This window comes from Podarcis gaigeae (assembly GCF_964106915.1).
Source record: "Podarcis gaigeae genome assembly, chromosome: 9".
NCBI classification, from domain to species: domain Eukaryota; kingdom Metazoa; phylum Chordata; class Lepidosauria; order Squamata; family Lacertidae; genus Podarcis; species Podarcis gaigeae.
Window position 1 is genome coordinate 45,463,604 of NC_139685.1, and position 17,398 is coordinate 45,481,001.

General features: G+C 46.9%; 2 long non-coding RNA genes across 3 annotated transcripts in view; both read right to left on the reverse strand.

The window, feature by feature from the left end:
* Positions 1 to 3,120, reverse strand: part of LOC310852016 — a 30,388-nt gene extending 27,268 nt beyond the window's left edge. For both annotated transcript variants that reach the window (XR_014567950.1, XR_014567951.1), the window contains exon 1: positions 2,960 to 3,120. This is a non-coding gene — a long non-coding RNA (uncharacterized lncRNA). The remainder of the gene's footprint in view (positions 1 to 2,959) is intronic.
* Positions 1 to 17,398, reverse strand: part of LOC310852612 — a 280,641-nt gene that overhangs the window by 152,718 nt on the left and 110,525 nt on the right. The window lies entirely within an intron of this gene.

Genomic DNA, 17,398 nt, shown 5'->3' on the forward strand with positions numbered 1-17,398 from the left:
CACAATGTTTTGCAATTTGTTATAGTTAACTCTAGTGCCAGAATGCAGAGCACCCTTGAACACTTAGTTTCAAACTTGACTAGATGACAGTTTGGTTCTGAATTCCAGAACTATCTGCTTCGTGGCAGAAAGCTCTGCAGACTCTGGCAAAGCTCAGAATGCATGCAGGAAGCTGAACCCTCTCCCTTCTCTTCTTAGCCAAAGCTGAGGCCAGGTGCTAATGGTCTAACTCAGTTACATATTGTCCTCAATCCATGCCTCTGGATTGTACTTAGTGAGGCTTGGTATGCTGTCACATGACAGAAAGAAAACTTTGAAGGCACTGAGCAGGTTTTGCTAAGTCTGGTATGCATCTAATGAGAAAATCTGGTTCAAAGAAGACCTGGAGCCTATTGGATCCCATCCACCCTCAAACATCTAGCAAAGTAGACCTCCTTTTCTTCATGCACTCTGGAAGAAATGTACTGGTAGCAGCTCCATGTTGTTCTGCGATTTCAAAATTTCACCACAATGACACCTTTCCTGCCCCAAAACTTTTTGCTTTTGCTGGACCTCATTTATACAAGCACCACTTAAGGACAGAAAGGTGCACCCTACCAGATGCTGGCATGACTAATAGACAAAAGCTGGGGAACTGACTTCAATAAAAAATAAAATAAAATAAAATATATGATTGTCTCCTCTCCCATTTAGCAGGTAATTTTTGTCCAAGTCTCTTAATATTACGAGACTGTCTTGGGTCATGGGTTGCAGAACAATTATGGTGATAAATGCTAATAGTCCATTTAACTGCAATTAAAATTTTCTGTGTCATAAACTTTAAATTAAAAGCTAATGCCCCCTCTTCCATCACTTTCTATAGCTGTTATACTACTGTTGCATTTGCCAGAATAGGTTTTGCCGAGGTGTGCATTGTGGGTTGGTGACAACAAATGGCTGCATAAAGCAGATAGTGGCACAGTGCTGTGTTTTCATGTGTTGCTTACAATGTCTTATTAGCTTTGAAAGAAGGTGGTCTCTATGCATGTGTGGGGCATGACCTTGATTAAGAGCCAGATGCCAGAACAGCCTGGCTGGCTCTAATAAAACCAGTGAACCATATAAGTAGCTAGATCTGAGGTTAATTTTTTCTGATGTTTTTAAACCATTGAAAGGTATTGCAATTAATTTCACATCTCTCTAAAGTGAATTTACTAGAAACCTGCATACATTCCAGGATCCAAAACACTGAATGGGTTGTTTGTGTTCAGTATGGCTTCAGGGGATTCCCTTTTGACCAACTTACCCACAGAAAGCCACTTGAGACTCTAGTGACAAGTTGGGATGCAGGAGTAATCCCAATCCTGTTCAGGGGAAGTGCTACTCTTTCCAGAATGGGCTGCACACCTAATTTCTGGATACAAAAGCCACCCACCCACACCACTTCCATCTTATCAGGATTCAGCCTCAGTTTATTGGCCCCTATTCAGTCCATCACTACCTCCGGACATCTATCCAACAACATCACAGGTTCCTTGATTCCTATTCAATGGAGATAGAGAGCTTGGCGTCATCAACGTACTGATGACACCATGATTCAGATATTTGAGTGACAGTCCCAACAGATTCATGTGGATGTTAAACAGTGTAGGAGGCAGAATAGACCCTTGTGGGATGCCCCAGCCCCAAAGCCATGGAGCCAATCAACAATTTCCTAGCAGTTTCCAACAATTTCCAACAATTTTTTCTGGCAGCGACCTTGCAGGTAGGAGTGGAAAGTGTAATGTGGTACATCCAGCTCCCACCTTCTTGCCTTACTCCAGAAGAACACCATGGTCAATAGTGTCAAAAGCTACTGAGAGGTCAAGGAGAACCAACAGGGTCTCATTTCCCTGTCTCTTTCCTGATAGTGGCCATTGGGGTGGCAAATACTGTTTTGGTGCCCAAACCTAAAGGTGCTATGTTGCCACCTAACTATTTTATTTTATTTTATTTTATTTCTATAGCACCCTATACCCGAAGGTCTCACTATTTCCCCAGATTAAGGGGAAGCTTCAGGAACAGCCTCTGATGCCATACAAAGAAGTTGCAGTCAGAGTACCGTTTCAAACAAATGATCATAAAGTCAATCATTATTTCACTTTGAGACTGCTCATGCATCGGTGCCAAATGATTAATGCCATGTGAACTAATTTTGCATCTAATCTTCCCATTTTCACCACCCAGTCAAATGGAAAGCCACCTCCAGAGCATCTTTCCAGGACTAGATCTTGTTGTTCATATTGCCCATCTGCATGCAAGTAGTTTCAGTAAATAAACAGCAGTGTCAGCAGCAGGAAGTGAGAAAGTGTTGTTGCAGGGAGGGTTTTAAGGGAAGGGATTATTGCCTCTTTCCTTTTCCGGTAATTGCTGTTCTAGGGGAAAAAACTACACAGAACTTTTATTTCTTACAACCAAGGGCACCAGATCAGGAGAACAATTGCTTCTTTCCAGTGGTGTGGGGACAATTTCATATGGCAAGAAGAGGGGCATCCAATATCTGCAAACATGTTAATTTAGAATACATCCTGATTTCCTTGCACAATGTTTTTGCAGGGGTTAGACTATGCTTAGGTTTTATTGAGCATTCATTCTGATTTGTTTATAGGGTGGTTATACAATAAGGAGCATTTATCCTGCCTCCATCCAGATTTGCTTGCGGGATATCTACATTTTTTACCATTAATTTTTCATTCACCCCATGCTTTTTTCAGTGCATTTCCCCATCACTTTCCTAACTGTGAAAAGTCATTTTTTAAAAACTGAATTTGTTGCACTATGGCAAGAGAGCACTTCAATCCACTCTAATTGTGCAAACCTTAAGTTCTGGCATGCACCTGAATTCCTTGTACAGAATAGAGACAGTCTGGGTCATTCACATTGGGAATTTGAGTGGGGAGGATTCTGATATCTTTAAACTGGACATTGTTTTCCAACACACCTGGGAATCTCTGTGCTGAGGAAAAACATATAACCTGTAATGATGTGATGAGAAACCTGTGGTCCTCCAGCTCCCATCAGCTCCATCCAGCATAGTCAATGGTCACTCAAGAAGGTTGGGCAATGTGGTTCAACATCTGGAGAGCCTCAGGTTCTCCATCTCCATTGTATTGTACAGAAAACAACATGAAAAAGTCAGGAAAACGTTAAAATACAAAGTAATACAATGTGTTGATCCTTGCTTTACTGTCACATATAATCAAATATTTAAAACCAAACAGAGCTAAAATGTTTGAAATGCAAATATCTTTGCACATTGTTTGAGTGAAGATGATATCCTTAACTGAAGGCAGGAAATGATAAAGGATATCGTTATGGTTTTAGATTGCAAGCCCTGAGAGGGTAGGGATTGCCTTGTTTTAAGTGAATGTATGTAAAGCCACCCTGAGAGCCTTTCTTGGTGCTAAATAAATAAATAAAAGTGGGGTATTATATCCTGCTATGCTTGGCCCTATTCAAGCATTATGTGGCAAGTTAAAGAAATCTTCACCTAAGCTCATTTATCAGAAACCAACAAAGACTGTTCAGTTTTGTGGCAACAACTTGGCATGCTGTGGGTCCTCCGACATGCCTGATCACTTTATGAAGCTTGTCAACTTCCTGTAAATCTTACCCCCCCAGGACTTTATCATGAAGTAGAGCACTGTTGTGGGAGGTGTTTTTCTGTAAAGCAAGTCATATCTGGCTCCTTTTAGAGGAAGTGTGAGTGCCAATTAACAATGTTGATAAGGGTGATCTTGCAGCAATTGTTTACTTTGAGTTTCATAAAGCTGTTGACTAGAGAGATGGGTGAATTTTGGCTTCTTTCTGTTCCTCGTTTTTCCCATCTACAGTTCAGTTATCCACATTTCTTCATCAGTTTGCAATGTAAAAACAAAACAAAACAAAACAAAACAAAACAAAACAAAACAAAACAAACAAAACACACAGTAGAGTTGGAAGGGACACTGAGGGTTATCTAGCCCAACCCCTGTAATGCAGGAATTTCAACTAGAGCATACATACCTGAAGTGTTTCTCCACCCTCTTTGTTGAGCCTGGACTCTAGCACCAAGGCCCTTCTGGTTGTTCCCTCACTCTGAAAAGTGAACCTATAGGGAACCAGGCAGAGGGCCTTCTCGGTAGTGGCGTCCACCCTGTGGAACGCCCTACCATCAGATGTCAAGGAGATGAGTAACTATATAACCTTTAGAAGACATCTGGAGGCAGCCCTGTATAGGAAAGCTTTTTAAGGTTTAATGTTTTATCATGTTTTTATATATGTGGAAGCTGCCCAGAGTGTGAGGGCAACCCAGTCAGATGGGTGGGGTACAAAAAATAATAATATTATTATTATGGCCATCCAACCTCTGCTTGAAAACCATCAAGTAAGGAGAGTCTACCAGCTCTCGTGGGAGTCCATTTCACTGTCGAACAGCTCTTACTGTCAGAAAGTTCTTCCCGACATTTCATTGGAATCTCCTTTCTTATAACTTGAAGCCATTGGTTCAGGTCCTAGTCTCCAAAGCAGGGGAAACAGCTTGCTCCATCCTGTATGTGACAGCCCTTTAGATATCTGAAGGTGTCTGCCCTCTCTTCTCTCAGTCTCCTCTTTACCAGGCTAAACACCCAATTCCCTCAACTGTTCCTCATAAAGCTTGGTTGGGAATTGCTTCCTTCATGCAGGCTTCCTATGGGCATCTATGGGAAGAACAGGTTGCTGGAACAGATGGACCTTTAGTCTGATCTGATTAGCTCTTCTTATTTTATTAACTTGAATTAGCGTGGCATTTGTGAAGTAAGGCATAAGAATTTGGCACTAAGGAGGATTTAGGGGCATCCTCTTTCTTGGAGTTATTTCTGAAATACCATTGCTTACTATGGGCATGCTTGGAAGCTTTTTGGCCAGAACTTATAGTTACACAAAGAATTTTGTCTGATCACTTCCGCCAAAGAAATGAAGGCCACCAGGAGATATCAATGCTTGGCTTCCGGTCCCGCCTGCCTTAATGGAGGCAGCCCCCATGATAGCGGGGGATCGCCGGTGAATGAAAAACAAGGATGACTGAGGGTAAATCATCCTTGCAAATTCCTCCGAGGGACGGGGGGAATGGGCTTCACTCGCAGTTCATCTTGGTACCTGGCTCTCACTCCGGCATGGAATGTGGGAGGCAGGTAGGTGCTGAGTGGAAAAGCACTTTGCCTGGCAAAAACCCTCCTACACCACCATTAAGAAGCAAAGGTTCTCCGTTTAATTGGATCTTTAATTGGCTTTAAGATACTGGCGCGTGTTGGAAAAGGGTTGCAACAATATACTGTGGAACATATCGGCTATGTGGATCATAGGTTGGAATTGAGATAAGATTTTCTTCAGTGTGGGAGTCAGTTGGAGAGAGAGAAGGCCATGGTTTGTTTATTTTAAGTTTCATTTATATATTTATGGTTCAGCAACCCCTCTCTGGAATGCAAGACAAAAAAATATTTACAAGTGAGGAAGGGATGTTGGAGTAATATTAACAAGCAAAAATGGAAACTGCTTGTGATCTGAAATGAAGAAAGGAGGGGGGAGGGGAAGCCCAAGTATGACTATGTTGGAAAGACAGAGTAATTCCGCTTACCTCCATTTAAATACAACAGACAAGGAAAAAGAGACTAAGATTTGTTTGTGCTACTGACGGAATGTAATCTAAGATAAGGTTTAATTGGGCCATAACTCTCTAGCTGGAATTAAAAGAATTTTGGGGCTGTGATAAGAATGCTGCGGAGATTCTGGAAGTTGGAAAGGAGTGTTAAATCATCAGTGCGTTTGAAAATTATCTATCTTTTCCTAGGCTAAGGGGGAAATGACGAAGATCTGCTAAGTGTTTTACTAGTGAGACAGAATGGTTTCTAACAGACTGTCGCCTGTTCCGAGACACAGATGCAAGGGACGGAGAGATAAGACTTCTGAGAAACCTCAAGATTCAGTTCCGCCCCAAGCTATTATGGGGAAAAGCAATAGCAGGGAAGGGAAAGAGACCACACCATATATGGACAGGAGGAATCTCCATGGATTTTCACACACAAGGCAGAATAAAGATAATAGTTTGAGTTCCTCACTTGAAGCTTTATAAATTTATATATTATAACATCACAAATGGAAATCATTAATTATGTAGTTGTTGACTAAGGGATTATTATTATAACTGAAATGTAACTGATATTAATTAAGATTATGGAACACAGTGATGTAAGATCGGAAATGCACCCAAACCACCATGTGGGGAGCCACCTTAACTAAGATGTATTAATTGGAAGTTGATTGGCATTTTGATAATTGTATAATTTGGGAATTAATTGGTCATTGTTATAATTTGGCTATTATTGGGAGCATATTGTAAAACTAATTTTAAAAATTACAAAGAAGAAGAAGAAGGAAATAGCAATGCTTGGCTAAAAATGCACCCGGCAATTAGCAGTTACTTCACAATCCACCGTCCTAATCATGCCAGGTATATCCTGTTCCTGATACAAAGAAATCCCTTTGTTTCTAAAGGAAGAACTTTTCTCTGATCACCCAGATTGCTTATGTTATGAAACCAAGTAATCGTTATGATAACAAAAGCTCCATTTAGTTTCTGAAAGAATAAAAAATTCAATAGGCAGTGTGCGGGCACACACACAATGTGTATATTTACACAGAGACACAATAAGGCTGCCTAAATAAAGCAACGGAGCCCTTAGGCATCTCAAACTAACTTATTTGCTGCAGCATGAACTTTTGTAGGAAATATCTTGCCTTACTAGACACAGGCTGTTTGGACGGACACACACACACAGCTACTTTTTCTGCCCTCACATTTAACATATTTTTCTGCATTTGCTCTAATTTATGCTCAGCTTCTTCTGCAAGTAAGAATTCCCCCACCCCCTTGAGTCTTAGGATGGGTTGCTGATATAATTCAAGTGTTTTGACATATTGAGGGGGAGAAAAGGCCCATCATCTCTTTGGCTCCTTTGTTGTGAGTTCTTTTGTTCCCTGCAACCAGCCCTCATACACTCAAGATGGATGTCTGTAGGTGGAGGTGTAGCTTGAAGAGAAGTGCAGGGGAGATTGAATTTGTTCAGTGCCTGAGCATCTCTGATAAGGCCATCATTTGCTTTTCTGGTGGAGACAATCTGTCAGTTGTCTGATGCAGACCTTGCTCAGGGCCTGGCTCCTGCCACCCATGGAGAATACACACAATTACTAGGTAAATGCTTTGATACTTCAACCCTTTGACGTTTCTAGACTGGGAAAAGGAGCCGTCAGGGAACTCTGTCCTTCTGTTGCATCTTTCATGTTTTGTCTCTTTTCTGCCTCACATATTTGGCTGAAGACACATCTTGTACTCTAAGGTGAATCTCCCCCTCTAGAAAACATTTATTTCAGTTAAACCCCGCAGCCTGTACCTAAATTGCTCTGATTAAGAATATAGCCATTTCCTCACAAGGAAATCATCTTCTTCCCTCTCTTCCCTTGCTTCTTCCTATTTCTTTTTCTCCTGGTGGCTGGATGAGAGGAAGTTAATTTTCACTTGAATGATTTTGGGATCAGGCTGAAGGAGCATGGAGCAACATCACTAGCTGCAAAGCCATTGGTTATCTTGTCCATATGCCTTCAATCCCTCCTAATGATGCTGGGAGTTTAGCAATCGCTGGTGCCAGTTCCATTTTACTGCAGTCCAGATGGAAGCTTAATGCTAATAGTGAGGAGGATTTGAATGGGAACCAAGGTTATTCATGACCTGCCCTGCCCCTTCCTGTGGAGCCCTATGGATTTTTGCCATGTGAACCAGACTTCTCTCCCATTCATCATCCATCACCCTGCTCCTTTTATCCCTTCTATAGAACAATGGCTCAAATTAGTTTACACAGATGTGTGCTTGCGAAAGCCCCTTTGAGCTCTGCCACATTTGGGTCATGCAGCTTGAAGTTTACAGCTTCACAGACTTTTTTTTTTTTTAAATGGGCATCTACTAGGATGAAAGACAACACAGAAGGAATAAATGAAATGTGGAATAATTAGTGCTTTTTGTTGCTGGTTTGTTGTTTATGTTGAGATAAATATTTGATTTCCAGCATTTTAAAATATTCATCATACTGCATAAAAATGGTGAAGAGCATAACAAAATACCCAAGTCATGAATATTAAGGTTTGGCATCGGCAATATTTCATTGCTTTGGTGAACAGCTACTAAATTTAGAAAACGGAACAGCAAAAAGGAATTAGCCGTTTAAAAATCACTAGATAATGCTTCGTTATTCGGGAAGATGAGGAGGTAGATTTACACTTTATGCAGCAAAAACGCTTGCTGCCTGTGTAGTGGGATTTGCTGAAGGGAACACCACACAGTGTGATGGGGGAGATGTTTGTGCCTGTGGATATAGAACGCATCAGGGAACCATGGGCAATGGCAGCTCCTTGGCATGCAGCTCATTTACCCACATGGATTTTGTCTTCATATTGCATTAATTATCATCACCCCCCAAAAGAAATTGGAAACTGTAGTTTTATGAAGCTTTGGGGCTTACAAACAGAATTCTGACTTTACTATCCTTAGGTAAAGGTAAAGGGACCCCGACCGTTAGGTCCAGTCACGGACGACTCTGGGGTTGCGGCACTCATCTCACTTTATTGGCCAAGGGAGTCGGCGTACAGCTTCCGGGTCATGTGGCCAGCATGACTAAGCCGCTTCTGGCAAACCAGAGCAGTGCACAGAAATGCCCTTTACCTTCCCACCGGAGCAGTACCTATTTATCTGCGTGCTTTTGAACTGCTAGGTTGTCAGGAGCAGGGACTGAGCAACAAGAGCTCACCCCACTGCAGGGATTTGAACTGCTGACCTTCTGACCGGCAACCCCTAGGCTCTGCGGTTTAACCCACAGCGCCACCCAAGTCCCTATCCTTATGAAACTACAATTCACAGGTATATCATAAACCTTACATTGCATTTAAAGAGATTTGCAGGGCAGCCCTAACAATGTAGTCCTATATATACCTCCTTAGAAATAAGTTCCAGGACACTCATGCCTCTATTTTTGGTCATTCTGTTCTAATTATGTTCCTGCCTCTTTATTTAATAAATGATCCTGCACCAAATGATATCCTTAAGTGTAGAATAGCAATAATTCCCAAAGCTCCAACAGTAATGCTTCATTGCATCTGGGCTATATTTTTATCCAGTCCTGTTATCCCAGCTATGCTTGGTGCCCATTGACTCTAAGCACCAAGGTCAAACACACATACACAATACCCATCACTTCTGGCAAGCTGGTTTGTGACCCTGTATGTTTCTGATTGTAACAGGCTGGAGGAAAGGAACCACAAGTGGATTGTGCTTCTTATTTCACTCCTGATGTAAAGTATGGAAAAGAAGTTGTGCAGGGTGAGATACATCTCATCTCACAAGTTCCTTTGCACACAGCAGAAATGCTATAAGAAGCAGCAGGATCCACTTGCAGTCCTGTCATCCGTCGCCCCCCCCCCCCCATTTTTTGTTGCAATGAGCAAAGATGTCCTCTGTCTGTTAGATATTCTGGCCACTAGGCAGCGGGTGATACATTCCTTGGAGAGTGGATCTGCTGGCCCTGTGAATCCTGCCACCAGCCCTGATTCTGGCTTTGTTACCTTGGAAGCTGTTTGACTTCTTTATCCATTGCCTTGTTCAGTGCTTCACCTAGAACCAGCCAGTTGCTCTGGAGTCTGGACTTACCTCTTTGACCTTTATCCTCTTGGGACCATTTCCCTGATATGTTTTCACTCTATTATATGTGCACCCTAAGCCTGAACATCTTCTTGAGATGTCTCTGTAACAACTTGGCCCTATGGAACATGTTCTGCAAATCTACTCATGATCCAGGGTAATCCTGACTACAATGAGCTGCCAGACTTCTTTGAGTATAAGACTGACATCTTGGACATTCATTAAAAAGGCTGGTTTTCTTCATATACAATATAATGCTATCTATATGTATATCTATATGTATGAGAAACTACCAAATCCTGGTCTGATATTTAACCACAGACCCGTCTCTTTTACAGTACAGTAATTTCTCTTGCAACATTACGTAGTAATTTCTTGGATGACCCTTGCATCTTTCCACTTTTCTTGGTATGGTTTCCTTCCATTGCTTGTCCAAAAAATGTGCTTTTTTTCCTGTTGCATTATTAAGAGCTGATGCTACTATTCACATAACCTTTTTCCTGACTTATGTCTTGTTAGTCAGCCATGTTTTTGACCTCCTGCCCTGACTTTTCCAGGAGGGAAATGTCAATGGACAAACTTGTAACCTGTTTTGGTGACCCTTAAAAATGCTGTTGATTTCCTCCCCTCCCCTTGATAATTTTATAGCTGTTGTCGCTTGGCAAAGTGCAGAGAGCGCAAAGGTGAGTATAATTATGGCTAGAGGCAAATCCTTGAGATGCTGAGCAGGGTCATAGCTCTGACTTGAGCTGGAATTTCAAATGAGGAAAATCTAGTAGTAGAAGGAGCAAAAAGGCAGAGACAGGAGGGGTGTGTGTGTGTGTATTCTAAAGAAACATAACAAAATAATCAAACTTTTCTTCAGAAAATGGTTCACGTGTGACAATAGTAAGTGGTTTTTCTAACACCCTGAAAGCTTCACTGAATGTTTAAATTTGTTCTTGTCTAATAGAGGTTTAAATACCCAATTGTCAGGGTTTCAGGGACAGAGAGCGAGGGGGAGGGGTCCCAGGGCGACGAGGAAGAGGACGACGACGACCCGAGGTTGTCAGTGAGTCCGTCAAGTGAATCCGAGGATTCCCAAAAGGGAGCCCCCCTGGTCAGGCCAAGGGGCAGTAGAGAGGGAGGCAGTCAGAAGCAGGGGAACGAAGGGGGAATCCCCAGTGGGGGCTGGAGATCGGGACCGGCCTCTCCGTCGGAACAGAGTGAAGGGGGTGGAGTTGCCAGTGTGTCAGAAAGAGCAGAAAAGGAAGCAGAGAGGGGAAGGAGTTCGGAGCAAAACGTCCTGCCGGAAGGGGAGGAGTGTAGTACCGAGAGTAGCGTAACGGTCGAAAGGAAGGTCAGAGGCAACGTACGCGCGCCAAGTTCAAATGTGGAGGCGCGCGGAAATGAGGAGAGCCCTGAGGAGGAGCCTGGTCCCAAAGCACGAAGGAGGGGGGAGCAGGCGGCAGAAGACTCAGCCTCGGGGGAGTCCCGGAGGGAGGGAGCACAGGGGGGCAGGAAGACCCTGCGGAAAAGGAAAGAGAGGAAAAGGTGGAGCAGTACAAGCCTCTTAAGCTGGTGCAGGGGCGGGACTGACTCAGAGGGGACTTCTAACATCTAAGGGTAACAGATGCGGAGCCACGGAGCTTGGATGTAACGACAACAATGTTCTTCAATAAAACCTTTTGTATATAACTTGGACTGGACTTTGGTCTCTTGTGAGCTGGGACCTCGGGTGGCTCTGACAGTAAGTCCCCTCCCAAAGAACGCAAATTTTTTTTTTGCAAAGCTCACAAACGGTGACAGCCATGAGTGCGGAGGATCAGCTGACAGCACTGCGAACTACAGTTTCCGAACTCACCGCTGCAGTCCTTGCGTCTCAGAAGAAGCATGACGAAATGGAGAAGCGCTGCCAGGACCTGCAAACAAGGTGGGAGCGTGCAAGCAGGGAAGGGTTCCCAGGGTCCAGATCAGAGGGAATTGGACTTGGAAGGCGGGGGGGCAGCCTAGTCACCCACTTCGATGGGAACCTGAAGCACTACCCCAGTTTCAGAGCAGACGTTTTGTATGCATTGCACTTGCTTCGTCATGACTTTAAAGATGAGGAGGAGAAAGTGGGGTTTATTGTTTCTCACTTGTATGGGGCGGCCAGAGACTGGTTGCGCAATTTGTGGCGTGAAGATGGCCCTGCCCGCCGCGATTCTGATGAATTCATTAAAGCGATGGATGCCTGCTTCCAGTCAACCGTAGATTTGGATCTTGCACGCAGGGAGATATTTGGACTGCGGCAAGACAAAGCCACTGTGCGTCAGTACCATTCCAGATTTTTTGCTTTACTGACTGCGTTACGCTGGGAGAAAGACTGCACACCTGTGAGGGATTTGTTCTGGGAGGGTCTCAGCGGTCCCGTAAAGGACGAACTTGCCAGGGGAGACAGACCTCAGACCCTGGAGGAGGTGGTGCAGAGGGCTCTGGCGATTGGGATACGTCACGAGGGACGTCCTTGGCACAATGAGGAAGAATGCCAGGTGCGTCCACCAGCGAGGACGTCTTCTTTCATCCCCAGGGAGTTCAGTCAGTCACATCCCTCGCCGCTGGGGAGGCAGGGGGAGGAGCCGATGGAACTTGGTGGTGCTAAGGCTCAAGCAACAGCCAGAGCCCCAGCTTCCGGTGCAGTAAAGGTGAAGCCTCCTAGAGGGACCAGGAAGTGTTACATTTGCGACAGTGCACTGCACATGGCGAAAGAGTGCCCCCAGAGGCTCCAGAAACACACTGCAGCTTTAGCAACGGTAGCAGCAGAAGTGATCCAAGAAGAGGAGCCTCAGGGGAAACGAAAGTGCCTGGCTGTAAGCACGAATGCTGGGGCTCAGCCAGGCGGATCTATAGAACAGTCCCCAGCGTCTTTGCAACCCACAGACCCTTTACCACCCAAGCCAGCGGTGCAGCTCACCGCAACACTTCAGTTGCCAAATGGGACCACCCTAGAAGTGCCCATCACGATCGATTCTGGGAGCAACGCCGATTTCGTGGGGATGCAATTCGTCAAGCAGCATCGCATAGCGCTTCTGCCCGCCACAACGCCTCTGAACGTAGTCACGGTGGATGGCAGGAAATTGCTTGGAGGGCAAGTTGTGCAACAGACACCTCCCATGGTGATGCAGATAGGAGATCACCGAGAAGTCATTAGCTTCAATGTCACCCACCTGTCTGACACGCCTATAGTATTAGGCATGAGTTGGCTGGAGAGACACAGTCCTGCTGTAGCGTGGTACCAACGCCAGATCACCTTTTGCTCATCGTACTGTGCTCAAAATTGCATCCAATCCTGCCAGGAGGAGGGGGCTGAGCAGCAGCTGCGACTTGGCATGGTGCAGGCAGTACCTAGCAAGTACGAAGGGTTCCTGGAGGTTTTCTGCGAGAAGGAAGCTGACCAGTTGCCGCCCCACAGACCTTATGATTGTGCCATCGACCTGGTGCCGGGAGCGCAGCTGCCGACTGCAAAACTGTATTCCATGTCTGAGGACGAGATGCAAGAGCTCAGGGAGTTCATAGAGCACAATTTGAAGCGTGGATTCATCCAGGAATCGAAAGCAGTGGGGGGGGCAGTCCTGTGTTCTTTGTAAAGAAGAAGGACACGCCCCAAAAAAGACTCATTGTGGACTATAGGTTCATAAACAGTATGACCAAGCCCAAGGCCTTCCCCATGCCCAAGATAGATGATCTCCTAGCAACCGTGAGGAAGGGGAAGATCTTCACCAAATTGGATCTGCGTGGAGCGTATAACCTCATACGCATCCGGGAGGGCGATGAGTGGAAGACGGCCATGTTCACGCCTCTGGGCACGTATGAATACAGAGTTATGCCGTTTGGTCTCCAAAATGGATCTCACGTCTTCCAAGCCTTTATGCATCACGTGCTAGCGGGACTTCTCTACAAGAAATGTGTGTGTTTCCTTGACGACATCCTGATCTTTTCGGAAACGGAAGAGGCCCATGAGAAGGACGTAAAAGAAGTCCTGCAGAGACTACGGGAGAACAGGCTCTACGCCAAGTTAGAGAAGTGCCAGTTTGATGTGACGGAGGTGGATTTCCTAGGCTACAAGCTGTCCGATAAGGGGCTCGCCATGGACAGCGTCAAGGTCCGCGCGGTGTTGGACTGGAAGAGCCCACGCAATCGGAAGGAGGTCCAGAGATTCATCGGCTTCGCCAACTTCTACCGCAAATTCATCAGAGGTTTTGCAAAGGAGACGGCAGCGATCACGGACACTCTGAGTTCCAAGAAGAAGAGGTTCGTGTGGACGGAACAGGCGGAGCGCTCTTTTCGAAAGCTTAAAAGCCTTTTCGCCTCCGAGGAGCAGCTGCTGCACGTGAATCCAGGCAGGCCCATGCGAGTGGAGACCGACGCGTCAGACAGAGCGGTTGGAGCCGTACTCCTGCAAGAAGATCCACATGGAAACTGGAGACCCGGTGCCTTTTACTCCCGAAAGCTCAGCAAGGCGGAGCAAAACTACACCATATGGGACAGGGAGCTGTTAGCCATTCATGCAGCTTTCAAAGCGTGGCGACACTTCCTCATAGGAGCCAAGCATACAGTACAGGTCCGCACGGATCACAAGAACCTAGAGTATTGGCGCACGGCGAAGCTCCAAAGCCAGAGACACATGCGCTGGGCGGAATTCTTCGCGGATTTTGACTTTCGGATAGAGTACATCCCAGGAGATTCCAACGTTATAGCCGATGCGCTATCCAGGAAACCGCAATATCTCGATGAAGCGGCGCCAGTAGCAGCCAAGCACATTTTCGCACCGCAAGCGTGGTCGTGCGCTGCCATCACAGTAGATCTGGACGCGGTGCGACGCGCGTTGCAAGTGGATCAGTTCGCACAGTCCAAAATGGAGGAGTTGCGCAGAGGTGTGCAGAGTGGCGAAGAGTTCCAACTACGTGACGGACTGCTAACTCGCAAAGGTGCCCTCTACGTGCCAAGCGACGAGCTTCGCGCAAAGGTTCTGCAGCAGTTGCACGACGCCCCCAGTGCTGGCCACTTCGGTAAGGAGAAGACAATAGAACTGGTGGCAAGGGACTTTTGGTGGCCCCGGATGCGCGGAGAGGTAGCGGATTACGTCGCCAGGTGTGACACTTGTCAGAGGTTCAAGCCAGTACACCAGAAGCCAGCGGGGCTGTTGGAACCGCTGGAAACGCCACAGCAACCGTGGGAGAGGGTAGCCCTGGACTTCGTTACTGACCTGCCCAGCTCCAGAGGGAAGACGGCGGTACTGGTGGTTGTGGACCTGTTCACCAAGATGGCGCACTTCATTCCGTGCGCAAAGGTGGCGACGGCGGAACAGACTGCCAAACTCTTCATTGATCACGTGTTCAAGGTGCATGGGCTGCCGCAGTCCATCCTGTCCGACAGGGGGCGCCAGTTTGTTTCCAATTTTTGGCAGAAGCTTTTAGGTATCCTGAACGTCAAGATCAACCTTACGTTGGCGAGACACCCACAGACCAACGGCCAAGCTGAGAGGGTCAACGCGATCATGCAGCAGTACCTGAGATGTTACGCCAATCAGCGACCCGCAGCTTGGGTGGACTACCTGCCGATGGCAGAGTTTGCCTATAACAACACGAAGCACGCGTCCACGGGGGTGACGCCGTTCTTCGCGAACAACGGTCGTCATCCCAGAACCTTCCCGGGGTTCGGGGCACCGAGAGAGGGGGTGCCGCAAGAAGCCGACCAGTTTGCAGCGGAGCTGCAGGAGGTGCACGAAGAGTTGCGGAGACATTTGGAGCTGGCCAAGCAAGCATATAAGGTGCAGGCAGACAAAAACAGGAGCGCGGGGGAGGAGATCCAGGTGGGGGACTGGGTGTGGTTAGCCGCCCAAGCGATGCCAGCCAAGTCGTTGGCCAAGAAGAAGCTAGGGCACAGGCAGTTAGGGCCGTACCAGGTGGAGGCTAAGATCAACCCTGTAGCCTTTCGACTAGCCCTCCCCGAAGGTTCCAGAGTGCATCCTGTATTTCATAGGTCGGTGCTCACCCCCTACAAGGCACCGCACAGGTTTCAGGAGTCTGAAACAGTCCCGCAACTACACACTAAGTCACAGGAGAGGGAGAGGGCGCCTAGGGCTGAACCACTCAACGAGGTCACAGAAATCCTGGACTCGAGATGGGGGAAAGAGGGGGTAGAATACTTTCTAGCCACAGAGGGCACTCCAGCCAGTGCCAACGGTTGGGTGCCGGGCTACGCTTTAGACGAACCTCTTCTAAAAGACGAGTTCCATGCCCTTTTCCCGCATAGACCCATGCCAGCCGAGTACTTTGATGACTGGCTCTTTACGCCCACACTCTCAGACAGTACTTTCCGGGGTTTTTCTTCAGCCGAGGAGAGAACGCCAGAATCTAGCCCGCCCAGGGGATCGTGCTCAGGTGTGGACACAGAACCCTCTTATTGGTGGGACGAGCAACCAGAGGAGGACTGGCGCAGGAAATGGCTGACGGGACCTTGGCCGGCAGCACCAGACGAGGTACCAATGGAAGAGGGAGAAGAGAACGCTTTGGGTCAAGAACCCGAATTCGAACACCCATACACCGAACTGCAAGCAGAGGATATGGAGGTACACAACCTGTATCCTGCATCCACCTCCGAAGAGCTGCAGCTCCTACAACCTGCACCCGATGGGCGGGAGGGGGGAAGGGGGGGCTTCGAGGGGGGGATGGATGTCAGGGTTTCAGGGACAGAGAGCGAGGGGGAGGGGTCCCAGGGCGACGAGGAAGAGGACGACGACGACCCGAGGTTGTCAGTGAGTCCGTCAAGTGAATCCGAGGATTCCCAAAAGGGAGCCCCCCTGGTCAGGCCAAGGGGCAGTAGAGAGGGAGGCAGTCAGAAGCAGGGGAACGAAGGGGGAATCCCCAGTGGGGGCTGGAGATCGGGACCGGCCTCTCCGTCGGAACGGAGTGAAGGGGGTGGAGTTGCCAGTGTGTCAGAAAGAGCAGAAAAGGAAGCAGAGAGGGGAAGGAGTTCGGAGCAAAACGTCCTGCCGGAAGGGGAGGAGTGTAGTACCGAGAGTAGCGTAACGGTCGAAAGGAAGGTCAGAGGCAACGTACGCGCGCCAAGTTCAAATGTGGAGGCGCGCGGAAATGAGGAGAGCCCTGAGGAGGAGCCTGGTCCCAAAGCACGAAGGAGGGGGGAGCAGGCGGCAGAAGACTCAGCCTCGGGGGAGTCCCGGAGGGAGGGAGCACAGGGGGGCAGGAAGACCCTGCGGAAAAGGAAAGAGAGGAAAAGGTGGAGCAGTACAAGCCTCTTAAGCTGGTGCAGGGGCGGGACTGACTCAGAGGGGACTTCTAACATCTAAGGGTAACAGATGCGGAGCCACGGAGCTTGGATGTAACGACAACAATGTTCTTCAATAAAACCTTTTGTATATAACTTGGACTGGACTTTGGTCTCTTGTGAGCTGGGACCTCGGGTGGCTCTGACACCAATGATTATCTGTGTTTCTTTTAAGGCTGCTACCAGTTCACTTGGAATCAAGATCAGAATAATAATTTGAGGATTCTGATGGCTTTGCTTTCCATAACACTTCCCTGGAGTCTGCTTTAAAGATCTTTCATCAATTTTTCTTAGGCAGGATTTTTTTTTTTTGAGACAGATAACATGTGTGGCTGTTTGAGCAATCCCTTTATGACTCAAAGATTCCCATAC